This window comes from Eulemur rufifrons, chromosome 4 (assembly GCF_041146395.1).
Source record: "Eulemur rufifrons isolate Redbay chromosome 4, OSU_ERuf_1, whole genome shotgun sequence".
Classification (NCBI taxonomy): domain Eukaryota; kingdom Metazoa; phylum Chordata; class Mammalia; order Primates; family Lemuridae; genus Eulemur; species Eulemur rufifrons.
Window position 1 is genome coordinate 29,312,577 of NC_090986.1, and position 17,681 is coordinate 29,330,257.

General features: G+C 35.6%; 1 non-coding gene across 1 annotated transcript; it reads left to right on the top strand.

The window, feature by feature from the left end:
• The first annotated feature begins 1,515 nt into the window (after positions 1–1,515).
• On the top strand, positions 1,516–1,617 carry LOC138383074 (U6 spliceosomal RNA). Its single transcript, XR_011233527.1, has one exon. It is a non-coding gene; the product is annotated as a U6 spliceosomal RNA (small nuclear RNA).
• Positions 1,618–17,681: the final 16,064 nt, after the last annotated feature.

The following is a 17,681-nucleotide window of genomic DNA, read 5'->3' on the forward strand; positions in this document are numbered from 1 at the left end:
AAAGTCCCAAGGCTCAGAGAATGAGAGCCCAGCTGAGGATGAAACAGATAATTAATGCTAAAGACAGGGCTAGACTTAGGATGGTTTCATTGCACCAAGTTTTTATTCAACCTGTCTCTATTGGCAATAATATAAAGTGCTTTGTAATATTTAATATTTGTAAAACAAACCTTAATTCCTAGTTCTGTAGTTGCTGGTCTATATTAAAAGGCTAAAAAAGAGATCGTGAACACTGTAGCCAGGAAAATAATATCATATCATATCAATATTAATATAAATGATAATTATGTGCCAGGCAGAGGTTGTCTCCCTCAGCTCTGTGTGGCCTCATACCTGTGGCTTTGGTTGAAGGCTGTCTAGCCTGTTGAAACCCAGGTGGTGGCCTTGGTGATTTATGAATCACTAACGGGGCTACTCTTCCCTTTTCTTAAAGCATGCTATTAATACAAATTTGCAGATGAATACCTCTATAGCCCTGTCCTACAGAGTCTATGAAGTTTGACAGCCTTCCCTTATTTATATCAAAAATTGCCTTTTCTCCATTATCTAATAACTTGTTCCTCATTTTTTCTGAGACCTCATCAAAACAGCCTTTAGCGTCCATATTTATACCAACATTCTGTCCATGATCATTTATGTATTCTTTAAGAAGATGGAAGCTTTCTCTCTAGCTCTCTTTTTAGGAGACCAGAATTGCCCTCATACCATCCTTAATCAAGGTAGGCACATTGTGTTTTTTCAAACATAATGCTATTGTACACTAAATAAACTACAGTATAGTGTAAATATATCTTTTATATGTACTGCAAAACCAAAAAAATACTACTTTTGAGTATTTACCCAAAAGATAAGAAATCAGTTTCTTGAAGAGATGTCTGTAGTTTCATGTTCTTTGCAGCAATATTCACAGTAGCCAAACTAAGTGGACATCAACAAATGAATAGATTAAAAAAAATGTGGCATGTATACACAATGGAACCCTCTTCAGCCTTAAAAAAAAAAGAAGGAAATTTTGTCATTTGTGACAACAGCAATGTAATTTGAGAATATTATGCTAAGTAAAATAAGCCAGGCACAGAAAGGCAAATACCCACATATTCTCACTTATATGTGGAATCTAAAAGAATTGAGCTAATAGAAGCAGAAAGTAGAATGGCAGTTATAAAGGCTAGGGGGTGGAGGGAATGGGGAGATGATGATCAAAGGCTACAAAATCTCAGGAGGAATAAAGTTTTTTTGAGATCCATTGCATAGCATGGTGAATACAGTTAATAATAGTGTATAGTACATTTCAAAATTGCTAGAGGAGTAAATATGAAATGTTCTCACCAGAAGAAATGGTGTTTGAGGTGATAAGTATGTTAATTACCCTCAATTATTCCACAGTTATTCATAAATCATAACATCACTGTGCAATATATGCATAAATTATCAATTTATAATAAAAATGGAAATAAATTTAAAAATTAAGTGTCTAATGGTGGTAAGAACAACAAAAATATTTAAAAATCATGCTTGCTTTGGCAGCACATACACTAAAATTGGAATGACTCAGATAAGATTAGCCAGGTCCTTGCAAAGGATGACACACAAATTCATGAAGCACTCCATGTATTTTGTGAAACAAGTGCTCTTGGAAATAAGTGTTTAATTATAAATTAGAAAGATATTCTGCATGACTTACAATGGTGGATAACCACTCTTGCTAGAAGTAGGTTAGAAATTTTTAAGTTAGTTAGCCGGGCATGGTGGCGCATGCCTGTAGTCCCAGCTACTCGGGAGGCTGAGGCAGTAGGATCGCTTAAGCTCAGGAGTCTGAGGTTGCTGTGAGCTAGACTGACGCCACGGCACTTACTCTAGCCCGGGCAACAAAGCGAGACTCTGTCTCAAAAAAAAAAAAAAAAAGAAATTTTTAAGTTAGAATTTTTATATCTTAAAGTAATTTTTAAACCTTAAATTATAGATCTAATGTCTTAAAGTGGTCTATATTTTTATTTTTTTAATTATTTTTTATAGCCAAACCTTAAAGTTTGTTTCTGAATAGTGTAATTATGGGTGATTTTTATTTTCTTCATTCTCCCCACTAGACTATCAGTTCCATGATGGCAAGGGCTGCACCTTTGTTTTCTACCCCAAAGAACAAAAGACATCTGCACTAGCATGTTTATAGCAGCACAATTCACAATTGCAAAGGTGTGGAAACAATCCAAGTGCCCATCAACACATGAGTACTTTAATAAAATGTGGTATATGTATACCATGGAGTTCTACTCAGCCACAAAAAACGATGGTGATCTAGTACCTCTTGTATTATCCTGGATAGAGCTGGAGCCCATTCTACTAAGTGAAGTATCACAAAAATAGAAAAACAAGCACCACATGTACTCACCATCAAATTGGTATTAACTGATCAACACTTATGTGTACATATAGTAGTAACATTCATCGGATGTCGGGCAGGTGGGAGGGAGGAGGAAGGGATGAGTATATACACACCTAATGGGTGTGGTGTGAACCATCTAGGGGATGGACAGGCTTGAAGCTTTGACTCAAGCAGGGCAAAGGCAATATATGTAACCTAAACATTTGTACCCCCATAATATGATGAAAAAAATTTTTAAAAGTAGTCTATTTTATTTTCTGAATTAATAAATACTACTTTTCCCCACATTCTACTTTATTCTCAGGCAGTAAATTTGTGAATAAATAATAATTACATTTTAATAGGATGCTATTAAATGGAATATTGAGGTATCACTTATAATGTAGCAATATATTTGTACTCTACTTGAAATTTCCAGAGGATAAATAATAACTTAGAGACATGAAAAGATATTAATATTGCAGAAGCACCATACATTTAACAAGTAAATTCTAATGATCTATAATGTGAAATAATAAAAAAGATGCTTTGATCAGAATAATTTACTTTGTTCTTCAATTGTCAGCTACTATATCTACTTTTCTATATATGCTCACACTTAGAGATGCAAAATTTTAAATAGTATTTTATGAATAATTTAAAAAATCTTTCCGACCTTTATAGTTATTTGAACTTGAAAGTTTTTTGAGAAAATATCACTGAAAAAGTGTTGAGGTAAAAGAAAAAGGTGAGAAGGAAAATGGTAATTTTAGGAGTATCAGTTAAAAAAAAAGTTTAGCACATTGGAATGCCAGTTTGGAAAAATATGTGCAGCATAATAATTAGAGTAATGGAAAACAGTATGCAAAACAATATGTCTAAAGTTCAGACCCAGCATATTGAATTCATATGTAACTCAATTTAGAAATAAGCAATTATCATGTGTCCATATCAAATGGAGACTATCTTATAAAATTAAAAAAGAACAAGTGGTAGTAGAAATGTATGAGTTGAACAAGCATACATTTTATTTAAAAGTTGAATAGTCTAATGAGAAATAAAAGAGTAACTTCATGAGCACAAAATACAAATTGAAATTCATATTGGAGTGACCTGCAATTAAAAGACATGTTGAAAGAAAAACATTCTAAGAATTAGTACATTTTTCATTGAGAATACATTCTTTTGTATAATAGAAAAATCATAATTACATATGATTATGCAGTCATACATGGCATAATGACATTTTGATTACTGATGTACCACATATATGATGGTGATCCCATAAGATTATAATAGCATATTATTACTGTATTTTTTTCTATGTTTATGTATGTCTAGATGCACAGATACTTACCACTGTGTTATAATTGCCTACAGTAGTAATAGAGTCACATGTTGTATAGGTTTGTAACTCAAGAGCAATAGACTATACCATATGGCCTAGGTGTGTAGTGTGTAGTAGGCTATACCATCAGGGTTTGTGTTAAGTACACTCTATGATGTTTGTACCGGGAAGAAATCACTTAACAATGCATTTCTCAGAATGTATCCCTGATGTAAAGTGACACATAACTGTGTATTTAAGTGTCATGTAAGTCATTTATAACTGTTTTTATTAAATATTTGTATTTGACTTGCTGTATACCAAAAATAATCTTAGAAGCCATGATTATGAAGTATTGACGACATGTTGGTAAAATTAACATTATTTCATAATAATGAAGGCAAATAGAGTTATTCAAAAAATTCATACTTCAAAATTTTACATGTAAAATATAAATCTTTATAGTTTTTAAATTGATTCCAGCAAAAAAAAAAAAATCGAAAGCTCTATTATAATAGGAACTGGTCATTTATTCAAAAGCATTTATGTGGTTTTTTTCCCCCCCACACTATCATAATTTATTTCACCTAAATAAAAATGTTTGCAATTTATTTAACTTCTTTTTTTTTTTTTTTTTTTTTTTTTTTGTTGAGACAGAGTCTCACTTTGTTGCCCGGGCTAGAGTGAGTGCCGTGGCGTCAGCCTAGCTCACAGCAACCTCAGACTCCTGGGCTTAAGCGATCCTACTGTCTCAGCCTCCCGAGTAGCTGGGACTACAGGCATGCGCCACTATGCCCGGCTAATTTTTTCTATATAGATTTTTAGCTGTCCATATAATTTCTTTCTATTTTTAGTAGAGACGGGGTCTCGCTCTTGCTCAGGCTGGTCTCGAACTCCTGACCTCCAGCGATCCACCCGCCTCGGCCTCCCAGAGTGCTAGGATTACAGGCGTGAGCCACCGCGCCCGGCATATTTAACTTCTTAACTGACAGCATCTGGTTAGTTCATTTGTTCTTCTTAACAAAATCATGCTGTACCAGATCTATAGACCTCAGAGTAACTTGCAAAATCATATAGGGGAGAAAATTACTCTATTCTGACAAAAATTCTCTAAATAATTTCTCTAACATCTGCTATTATCTACAAGTCAGCAAATTGGGCTCCAAAAGTACTATGACACAAGAGATATGCACATAGAATCATATATTACCTGTTTCTTAGATTAGGAATCCTTACAGTGAGAGGAATTATCCTCATAATTTCCACCCGAGCTAACTCAATTTTGCATGGCTGAAGTCTCTAAATAATCTAGTATGTCTGTTTCAACAAATATACATTCAGGAAAAATAGATAGTGATTTTCATTCATGTATTCAAATAAAAAACAACATCTTAATGAGACAAATTATAAAGATAATTGGTAGACACAAAAGGACAACCATGAATACCGATTGCCCAAGTCATCGGAATAGCACCCACTTTACATTCCCCTCAAAGGCCTTTACTCCCACTTTCCTTGGTTTTGAATGTTAGAAATAGGAATTAGAATCCTCCTTGTGACATTTATGCATTAAATGATAACACTTAATTCATTTCTTTTACACCAGCTTAATTGTTAAAGATATTCATTAAGCAGAAATCTTAGCCTTATTGACTCTTTACTGAGTAAAGTTATTATGCTCATTCCAACATAGTTAGTAATCTGCTGCATTTTAATGCTTTCTTTAAGATAGTGAATGTTGAATAAAATTGAGATTCTTTAATATATTATTTCAATCTACAATTCAAAAATATTTTTAGTAGAGTAAAAGGGCACCAGTATGTCTAGATTCACTTATAAGGGAGTGCCTATCTAGTTCAGATCCACAGAGGGACAAAAATTCAAAATGAGTTAACATTTCTTTTTTTAAATTACCCTTTTCTGTTTAGATTTTAAATTTCTGAGTGACTTACACTAATCTATATTCAACACTATTTTATTGGAGTAAAAGGGCAATGGTTACGTGTTAAAATTCACTTGGGAAAGAACAAGGCTTGCAAAGAGACTTTAAAAAAAAATAAAGGAAAATAACATTTATTGTAAGAATTAGTTTTTAGACCTCTTTTCTTTTTCCTTGGAAGAATTTTAACTGAAAAGAAAGATCAATTATACCTTTTTGCTATTCTCTTGAGTCTAGTGACAGCTTAGCTGTGGGAAATCTGGGGCCAACTGGAATATGAGGCTCCACGGGAGAAAAAGAGGTCAAACTCAGCCTCCAGAAGTTTCTCTGCAGCACTTGCTTCCTGGAAGGTTGCCAGATTCTTCTGTGTCTTTTAGGGGGTAAAAGCTCTGCCCATGAAGATTGCTGTTCTATGTCTATGTCTGACCCTTAGAACTTCATAGTGCTTTCTGGGCTATGGGAAATCAATTGAGAATCATCAAATGCATTGTAAGTAATGATTTTATAATTCTTATTTTGCTCCAGGTGTGAATCAGAAAAATCTGTGACTTATATTTGGCATTTTCAAAGACATTTAACAAAGCATTACTGCAGTACTTCTTACAGATCCCATTGTTAACAAGGGTACAAGCATGCCAGCTCTCAATTATTTAAGTCAGTAGGTAAGTGTCAATGAGCAGAGGGTACTTTCATTTTAATCAGTTGTTATAATTTCCTCTTCCAACTCAACTAATGTCAGAAGCAAGTCCTGGAAATAAATTTGAACTATTTCATTTATATTTCTTTTATTTGCCTTTTATATTTCCTAAGATAGCTTCCATATGGAACTTGCTCTTGCATAGACCATGAATGATTTTCATGTTATGACAGCAAATGGATATTTTTTGGTGGTGTTATCTTGCTTAACCTCTCTTCATTAATTTACTTAAGGAATTATTGAACATTTATTATTGCCAGGCACCAGGGAAACAGAGGTACAAAAGACAGAGATGGATCACGTCCTTACCATACTTGCAATTGACATTGACTAAGTAATTATAGAGGTGCTAAGTGTTAGAAAAAGGTGCCATGGGAACATGTAATTGAGCAGCCTACTTTAGCTTTGAAGTTAGGCAAGGTGTCCCAGTGGAAGCAATTTTTAGTTGAGTTATCAGTGTTAAGTAAAGATTTGATTTGTGAAGTAGGGATAAGCAAGGGAATTTTTCACACAAAGGAAAGGCAAGTTCCACCTCCTCACCTTTCTTTCAGTTAATACCTACTCATCTAGCAAAATATTAATAACACTAAATCTATATCAGAAAGAATGAGGCTTTGGAACTGGGTACAGAAAAGAATGAATGTACCCGACTGCACTAAGAATTTGGATTCAGAAGGACTTGGTGATTGAGTGGCTGTGAAATGAGGGACAGGATGAAGTTAAAGAATTCCCAACATTCCAGGTGGGTTCGCTCAGTGGGTGATGGTGTCCTTCACAGATATTGGGAACACTGGAAGAGGAGCAGGTTTAGAGAGAACTCATAAACCCAATTTTGCATATGTTGAATTTGAGAGGCTCGAGACATAAACAAATGGCAGAGATAGGTAGGCAATTAAATATATGTTGCTCCAGAAAAGAAGCTGGGGATACACATAGCTATCTTAAACTAAAAATATCCCAAATTGAACTTATCATCACACAAAAGCAAACATGATCTGCATTCCTCTGTATCTTTGTCATCTTGGGTCTAGAATCCATCTCGCCATTGAAGCAAGAAGCCTGAGATTTATACTTAACTTCTCTCATTTTCTCATTCTCCACGTCTTATCCACCACTGTGCCCCTCCAATTCTAGTTTTCAAATTTCTTTTGAAGCCATCCCTTCAGCCTTATCCTTTTATTTCATTCTTCACTTCCTCAAGCTCCCTCTCTCCCAAGGAATCGAAAGAGCCTGTTAATTAAAGTTCTTTCCTCAGTAGCATCATGCCTGAAAATGAACATTGCTGCCAGCTATGAGCTCTTTAAAATAGAAACATTTCTGTGTTTCCCCTTTTCTCTTCTTCCTGGTGTTAATTTCTAATGGGTTCTCTTATGCTTCTTGATTTTACCAGTTGAGTTCTTTCTCTCTCATTTCCATATTCCTCTTTTCCCAAGGTGTATATGGGCATAATTTCTCTTCTTTTCTCCTTTGCCAATTTGTTTGCTTACAAGCTAGCCAATATAGATTTTAAAGCATTAGTTTCCTAATGGAGGCAACAGAAAAGAATAAGACAATGGGTAACAGCGTGACCTATAGAGAACGACTGCCTGGATTCAGATCCCAGCCCTAATATCTACCTACCACTTGGTGACCTTGGACAATTTACTTAACCTGCCAGTGCCCCATTATCTTCATAGGTAGATTTGGGATAAAGATAGTGACTATTTCATAGTGTTGCTCTGGGGATTGAATTAACTAATGCATTAAGAAGCTTTAATGTGTTTTAATGGTATCTGACACAAAGAAAATATTGTATGTTCCTATTTATATTAACTGTATAAAGGATTGCTTCTGATTACTAACCAAAAGGGGAATGCATATGGTATTAATTAACTAAATTAATTCAGTTATTAATGTAGTCAAGATTTATTGAGTACCTGGTTTGTTTTAGAGATTGTCCTAATATTGATTATATATTATAGTAGCAAACATAAAAAGCATGATTCCTTTCATCAGTAAACCAGTACCTACAAAAAGAAAATACACGTTACGCATCTGTGAGGAGTGATATGTTTATCAACATTAAAACATTGTGTGGATACCCCATATTTAGTATTTTTGAAATAAGATTTATGTTTTTCCCTGAAACCTACTTTCATTTGCTTCTTAGTTTTAATAATGGAAATAGTTACTCATTTGGTCTATCCAGAACAGGGGATTGTCCTCCACTCCTTGCCCTTATTTCTATTCACAAGTATTTATAAAGTGCATTTTTTGGTGATACAACATTGAACATGATGGAGACAATCCACATCCTATCAGGAATATATGCTATGCTATGCTACTGTGACTGTCTGCCATTTCATGGGTAATTTTCTTAAGGAAGTAGAGGTCTTGGTAGTGAGAAAAAATTATAAATATCTAAAATATAAAATTGTATTAAATAGTCAAATCATGCAAGCAAACAATCTGAGAGCTGCTGTAAGGCAACATGTACCTCTAAAGTGAAGGAAAAGGAAATGCAGAGATAGAGGAGGTCATCTTGGTCAGGAATGGTTATTGGAGCTTTTTATATTAGAGAGGGGATTTGAGAGATGGTGGTATTTCCTTCTTACCTTCTTACCTTATATATGATAGAGAGGTAATTAAATCAAACTTACTATTCATTGGAGCTGATTATTTTCCTTTATTGTCTGGTCAAAAGACACTGAGGTTATGAAATATTAGCATCTGCCTAGCCAGCCACAGGGGACCCTAACACCCACTCTAACGCCAAAACCAGCTTTCATGATGTGCTCATGATTTGTCAATTTTATTTAGAATTGTTTCTGTACATGATAATCAAAGATTTCCAAGATGGTCAGTGGATTTCAAATGACTTTCACAGTCCTGGAACAATTAAAGCTTTAGCTAATTTGTCTTGGAAGCAGAGCTGATGGGGGAAAACCTGGCTCAGTAGAAAAATAGGATTAAAATCACAACCCCTAGAGCTTGCTTTTTCTGACTCTTCCCCAAACCTAAGTTGGCCTTATCTGTTTACTCTTTATTTATTTCCACCTATTTTTGCTCCCATCAGACCTTATCTATCCATTTGTCCCTTCTCCCTGCCCCATGGACAAAGGCCTTAGCTCAAGCTGTGCCAGCAACCTTGTTTCACAAGATCTTAATCATCTAAGTTCTGCCTGCTCTGTGACCCTGGCATTCCAGACAAATTTTTGTTCCCCATTAACATAATTCCATGATCTGACACATAGTCATTTAATGAAAGAAAAATATCTTAATTAAAACATATGATTAGCTTTGTCAATTCAAATGAAAATGACTCTCTAATTTAGACATAGGCATAGAATTTTAAAGTTAGAAGAGGCCTTAGAGATCACCTAGTAAATGATTGGTTTTAGTAATTTTTCTCTCCTGCTGCGTGCATTAGCATCTGCACTGCGTTCTGTGCTGTCAAATAGATAGTTTTAAAAAAGAAAATATGACCTTAGAAATATGGAAAGTTTCTTGTAGTTGGACTTCTTAACCACCTTGCTAAAGTCCTCTGACCCTACAGTTCATGACATAATTATTCATTAGGCTTGGGATAGAATCATTTATGGCTTAGAGTAGATAATAGAAGGGATTACTACCCAGGCAGTTTCTCCCTTAAACTCACAGTTTTCCTAATCTCTTTCCCTATGGCAACAGAGCAATTACTTTCCAGCATGTTGATTCCTTTGTACTTTAAATATAGATAAATGTAATCACGCTGCAAACCTGGGGGTGAGCTAGTGCTCCTGAATTGAAATTCCAAACTGCAGAAAAGCATTGCTTTATGGCTTAGTTTTCTATAACCTGGTTATAACTGCATGCAAAATACCCAATGGCTCGCAAGTAAATCCATAACTACCGTAGTTGTGAAGAATTAAGCCTAATATGCCTAAATCTTAATTGAAACATTATTTCCAGAAAATGGAATAAGTTTTGTTTGTGTGTGGCTTTTTCTTTCTTTTTCTTTTCTTCTTTTCTGTCTCTCTCTCTCTCTCTCTTTTTAAGAAATTACAGCTTGGTTGACATAGAAATAAAGCTTATGAAAATAAAAGGAGTATTGTCTTGAGATGCAGAAGGAGGGAAATGATGAAATGATATAGTACAGTAGAATTTCTGGAATTATGTAAAGGAATCAATCAATCAATCAAACATACCACACATGGAAACCAAATTATACCAGAGAAAATGTGTTTTAAAATTCACATTGCACAGAGTACCAAATGAGCTTAGAGAATTAAATCTAGGAGTTACATGTGAAACGAGTCTATCTCAATGATTAGAACATCTGAATTAAGAAACATTTCTAGAAACCTGGGTGTAAACTTATCTTAAACGATCATGAATTTTATAAAACATGGAAAGTCTATTTAAAACACCATGAGAAAGAATTACTCTATTTTTATCAGTTCCCAAATAACTCACAAAACATTGTGATTGTGTCTAACTGGTATAATTTATGTTAGAGAAATCTTTCTGTCAGGATCTTGTATTTAGTATCATTATTGAAATGAACCCTGGATTTATTATTGTTAGGTAGACAGCAAGGGAGTCTGGGTTTCCTAGGGACGAAAGTGGGCACTGTTGCCCCCATCTTGGTCCTGCCCCACCCTAATCTCCCGAGCAGCTGCCATACCTGGGGGAGGAGGGAATACCCTACTAATCTGCCAATCAACTTAGCGTGCCAGCAGCAAAAGAATGCAGAGGACTGTCTAGCCCAGGGGCCACGTAGCATAGGTACCATGGAGTCTAGAAATTGAACTAGAACAAACTGCATGTGTAGTTAAGACTCATGTCATCTGACTCCCACTTGTCTAATCAAAGTGGTTCATGGTGACCTCTGAGCCACTAGGGAGGTCCCAATCCAGGCACTATAAAACAAGATGCAGACCATAAACAAGCCCTTTTCTGTGTGCCCTTGTTTCCACTCTCCGTTTACTGCGACAATGGGCCGGGTCATAATCTGTGGTCTATGTATTATGCTCTGTAAACCTATATCTTGCTCTTGCCCTATAATCCTATCTTTCTCTCCTCAATAAACGTCATTGTCATGATTGCCTAACTTTGGTGCATCTGGTCATTCTTTGGCCATGAGCGTGCCAAGAACTGACATTTCAGACTAAAACCTGACATTATCACTTGCATTAGGAAGACTGGAGAGCAAATAACTAAAGTATTTGAAGAAATCCCTCCCTTCTTTGCAAGAATAATATGTAAACATCGTTGGAAACTGTTATAATCTTTAATTCTCTCATCTGAATGGTAGAGTGCAGTATATAATGTCATATCATTTCAAGATTACAAGGGCATAAAGCAGGAAAATGTCTCTCCCCAAATGTGGAGTATGCGGCATTGTGAACACTCCTGTTAAATGATGATAGAGGGGACATTTTGAGACAATGTAACCTGCTGCTCAGCTCTAAAATTAAAAAGCAGTAATTGATGATAGATAAAGTGGTTAACTTGTTAGGAAATGTTAATGCTATTAGATACTGCTTAAATTTATAAACATTGTTTCTTGTATTCAACTGATGCTACCTTTCAATCCAATAGTTAAAGTAATGTTTTTGAGTTGAAATTTCAGTGACTGAACAATCACCTCTATCTTCATATCTTGAGACCTTGTACATAATTGATGTAGATATTAATTTGATTGTTATTGTGCGTAGCAGGTAGGGATAAGACTTAAAAAGTAGGTTTAAGACAGATCATAAAAAACCCTTATTATGTTAGTAAGGCCATATTTTTATCATTTAGTCAATGCTGACACATAGGCAACATTTTTAAGCAAAGAGATGATATAATCAGATTTTTTTCCACTGAAAGATAATTCAATTACTGTGAGAAGGGACTCAGTGAAACAAGACTAGAAAGAGATAGGATACTTAAGCTGGTGGAATAATCTACGTGAAAAAATTCTGAAATCAGAGCAAAAACATTATGATGGTAAGAATGATAAAGATTAAAAGAATGATTAGGAATTAGAATTGTATACATATTGCTAGTGATTGGATATGGGGTGGGGGTTGGGGGAGAGAGAAAGAGAGAGATTGAGAAAGAAAAGAATCTAGGATAATGATCACATTTATGGCTTAACTGATGAATGATAATTTTATTTTCTCAGAGAATAAGTACCAAAATAGAACACATTTGAGAAGGGAAGATTTTGAGTTGAGTTTTGAATACGTAGAGCTTGAGATTAATGTGTGGCATCATCCAGCAGGTCAAGTTGAAAATAATAAGTGTGATTGTGGAAGCCCAGGGAAAGAACATAGAAGAGAAGACAACTGAGGCAGAACTTCTCAGAATCATTGCCTTTAGGTTGAGAACCAGTGCTGAGGAAGGTGGGTGGAAAGACACTGTAGAGAAAAAGAAGAAAAATTGACATACACTGATATTTAAGTAGCCGAGTTTCAGTAGTGTTTTAAAAAGAATGAAATAGAATCTAATGCAAACAGAAAAATGAGAAATGATGTGACTTGATTGGTGAATTAAAATATTATTGCTATTCTTAATCCATAAATATTATCAGGAAAGAGATCAAATGAGACTAGAAATATTTCAATATTAAAAGTTAATTTCTAGAACGAGAATTTTATAGAGCAAAGAGTGACAGAGGTAAAGGTCAGAAAAAGAGCTATAAAATGTTTTATAAATTGTCTCTGTAAAACCTCCACCCTTTTTGGGAATTAAAGTCTACATTCCTTCATGGAGGCCAGTAATCAAAGGAGCAGAAAAATGCTCTTTGCTGTTTGTTTTCTAGTATCTGATACCACAGGAGATGGCTCAACAGAATTGTCTAGACAAGAGTAATGAGATCGTTGTCACTGAAGATAAGGTCCACTGAAACCAACAGCAATAGCCCAAAGCCACAACATGTGATACTGGTCACTAGACCTGAGCCCAACTGCCAGAATCCTCCTTTTTAAAAATCCCTGTACTTTTTTTTAAAGGGAGGATAGCAGTCTTTAAGATGCTAGTCCACCGTCTTCCTCATTTGCTGGAAAATTAACAAATTTCTCTTTTCTTTTCATCAAACCACTTGTCCTCACTCTTCATTCTCACTGATTCAGCCTCTGGGACAAGTACTGAACTTTTGGTAACAAAGGGGTGTCAAATTTTCACCACATATATTTATGAATTAATAACAATAGGAGTAATTTATGTAAAATTCATTTAAGTAAAACTATATATATATAAATTACATACACTCACTACTCTACTAATGTGATAAATACATTATAAACCATGTAAAATGATTAGACATTTTTCAAATGATTGTAAAGTGAAAATAAATAAAATATTGGAAGTAATTATATTTCAGCTGATTTAATGATGTTACAAACATGTTTATTCTCAGTAAAAAATATGAAGAAGGAAATAAAAAACACAATCTTTAACAGTCTTCACCGATAAAGATGGTAAATTAATTGGTAACAATAACCTTGCCAAAAAGTCAACCAGAAATTGTGTTTTCTTCAAAGATTAATTCAGAGTTTATGAGCATTTCTCTCTAACAAGAAGCTTTTAGTCTGAATAACAAAAGAAAACAGTGGTTTTTTAAAAGGGAGGAGGATTCCTACTGTGGAATATTATTCATATTATTTTGATCAAAACATATACTGTTTATCACTGAAGGGGAAGGAGATTTCTAAAGTGAATTCTCATCCTAGGAGGGGAAAAATCCCATTACAATTATCTCACTATTCCCTAGCATCTCCCCATGTCCTGAGGACAAAGAAATGAAAACAATTTCAAAAGCTTTCAGAGGCAAGCTGATCACTCTGATGAGACAGGACAGGAGCACTGTAAACTCTCTGAGCATCAGCCACTTCCAGATAGCATTACGGTAATTTCATTTAAGCAATTTGCCCTTAGGATTAGTTTATTTTTTCATAGGTTATTAAAAAATCTTTTCAAGAAATATGTATTCTTTTTAAAATAGAGACTGACTTTCATTTGCGATATGCTCATAGGCATTCCATGGAGGAAGGGTATCATGTCACTAAATACATATTTTTTCACTTGACAAACTTATTGTTCACATTTTCCTTTTATTATTATTTAATTATAGGGCTACTACATCACATTTTTCTTCTGTGTCAAGTAATACACAGGTATTGGGAAATGTATTGCCTCTTCCTGTATCGAGTATCTGTATTTTATTTGCATTTTGTTTTTTCAACATGTTTATCAGGTATTTATTTCATCATTAGCAGATTCTTATAATTCTTGCATCTGCATTACAGACCTACCATGTAATTTTAGGTTAGAAAATTACATAAATTTTTAAAATCAGATTTAGATGGAATATCGGGGTCTTCAATTCAAAGATGTAAACATACAAGTTACCATGAAAGGTAAAAGATTAAAAAAAAAACCTCAGCAGTGAAATCGACCTATTATTAATCCTTAATTCAAAAGCACTCTATTGTGGCCTTGACTCATCAGTTCTGTTAATCAGCCTCATCTTGAAAAGTGAAGAAAACTTAGCTATATCTCATTGGAATTTCAGGATTCAATGTTGGTTAATTTCTGATTACAACATATTCAGAAGAAACAAACACTCGTTAAAAATCAAGCTGTAGGCAAGTTTCCATCTACCCCTTCACTAGCCAGCTCTGTGACCTTGAAGAAGTCATCTAAACACTGCAAGCTTCATTTTCTTCATCGCAACAGGATAAACTGTAAATTACCTTGGATGGCATTGCAGGTCCTTATGGACTTTCTCTGACTAATTAGTTCAGGCTTATCTTTTTTTCACTTTCTCATCCCCCTACCTCATACGTTCACATTTTATGCTCCAAGAATACTCAATTACTTGTAGTTCCAAGAAAACGCTCTGTTTCCCTATAGCATCTGCCTTCATATGTGCTGCTCTTTGTGTGCAGAATGCTTCCATCTTAGGAGTTGTTCTAAATTAGTTCCCTTCACTTTCAGCCTACCCTGAAGTGCTCCCTCCTCTGAGAAGCTGAGGCGTTCTCTGAGGTGTGGGGTTTCTGCTGGATATGCCCACACCACACTTGTCCACTTTTCTCTTAAAGACTTTAATGACTTAAACTTTATCAAGGATATGATCTCTAGGAAATAAACTTTACCTCTCTATTCATAACCATAGAATATGGTTAACGTTTTTATTCATTATACTTACAAATGGATTTATTGAATGTATTTATCTAAAAAACAAGTTATAAAATTGATTTATTATTGTATATTAAATATTGACTATCAAAGGACACTCTAAAAATGTTTACTGAACAACTACTATGTCCTAGAACAATTGATCAGTACTGAAAGACAAAGCTGAACAATGCAGAGTACTTGTCTTAGAGGTGTTCAGCACCAGAGGAGTCAAGACTATGAGTAGACAAATAAGAGAACAATCTGGAGAATCCTTTTGAGGAATAAAAAGTTTTATGTACTATGCAAAACCAGATATTGGAGAGACTCACCCTTTCTAGAAGACATAGGGAGGTTCATCAAGCATCTGAAATTTGAACTAGTTGAAATTTTGGTTTAGAGGAAGGAAGAAAAGCCATTCTAGGAGAAGTGAGTGGAATGTGCAAAGAAAAAGACAGTAAAAATGTATTTTTGTGGACAGTGAGATCAGTGTAGTGAGATATTGTCGAGTCATAGTCGTAGTCGGTTCTTGTGTTAGGTAGATAGTGAGCCATTTTGGGTCTCCTAGGGACAAAAATTGGTGCTGTTGCCGCCATCTTGCTCCTGCCACACCCTAATTTCCCGAGCAACTGCCGTACCTGGGGAGGAGGGAATACCCTACAAATCAACCAATCAACTTAGTGTGCCAGCTACAAAAGAATGCAGAGGACTCTCTAGCCCACAGGCCAAACAGCAGAGGTATCATAGAGTCTGAAATTGACCTAGAATAACCCACCTGTGTACTCATGTCATGTGACTCACACTTGTCCAAAGTGGTTCCATGGTGACATCTAAACCAGGAGGTAGTTACCAATCAGGGAACTATAAAACAGGAGGCAGACCATAACCAGGCCTTATTTTTTGCTCTTCCTTTGTCTCTCCCTTTGCTGCAACAATGGGTCTGGTCATATGTGGCGTATGTATCATGCTTTGTGAACCTATATCTTGCTCTTGCCCTATAATCCTATCTTTCCTCGATAAACCTCATTTTCGTGCTTGCCTTACTTTGGTGCGTCTGGTCATTCTTTGGCCATGAGTGCGTCAAGAACCGACATTTTCACACTAAAATCTGACACTTGCTGTGCTCTTGGCCAAAGCCCCATATCAAAAGCAAGGCAAGTATGAAACTGAAGTTTATTGAGGAAGGACAAGATACCTTTACAGAGCGAGAGCAAGACATAGGTTCACTGAGCAAGAGCAAGATACGTTCACCACAGGTGATGAAGGGACTCCTCTGTCATAACAAAAGGGTTCTGGTTATGGTCCAGGGTCTTGTTTCGTACTGTCTGGACTGCGCCCTCCTGGTGGTCCAGATGTCACCCTGGAACCACTTTGATGGACAGTTAATGATGTGATAATTAGCCTTAGGTTACTCTATATCACTTTCCAAATACTTTTGTTCCTGGGCTGCCTGGCCTGCAGGCTGGGGATTCCCTGCAATCTTTTGCAGATTAGCAGGGGGTTCCTCCTTCTTCCCAGGTGTGGCAGTTTCTTGGGGCAAGATTAAGGGTGGGGCAGCACCAAGGCAGGTGCCTACCCTTATCCTTCTTCCCAACTGGAGCAATTGCTCAAGGCAGCACCAAGGCAAGGCACTCACTTTTACCCCTACAAAAGTCTCGGAGGTCCCTTGCTATCTACCTAACAATATGACTGCACATATAGGGTGAGTTGAGTGGTAAGACAGTTTACAAATATGTATTTCAATCATGATTCTAAAACTTAGTTCCTGGGGGATTTTTTTTTTTCTTTTTTTCCCACTGAGTCACCAGGCTGGAGTATAGTATTATCATAGCTCACGGTGGCCTGGAATTCTTGGGTTCAAGTGATCCTCCTGAGTAGCTGGGACTACAGGCATGAGCCACTGTGCCCCACTACTAGGTGATCTTGAACAAACCACTTAAATTTTCTAAGTCTCCATCTTGTCTCTTTATCTACAAGACAAAATGAAGAACAAACCTATCAGTGGTAGTTAAAAGAGTTAGTCAATCATTCTTTCTGGTTCTTCCTCCCTCTAGGAACAAAAATAGTTCTTCCTTGTCCCCTTATGGTTGAACCAATTCTGGCCCCTGAGTTGTGAGCAGAAGTGATAAATGTTATGTATAAGTCACCATGTTTAATAGTGGGTGCAAGACCCCTTTTCCTATTTCACTTTTCCCTTTGACATGGCAATAACTGAGATATTGGTTGC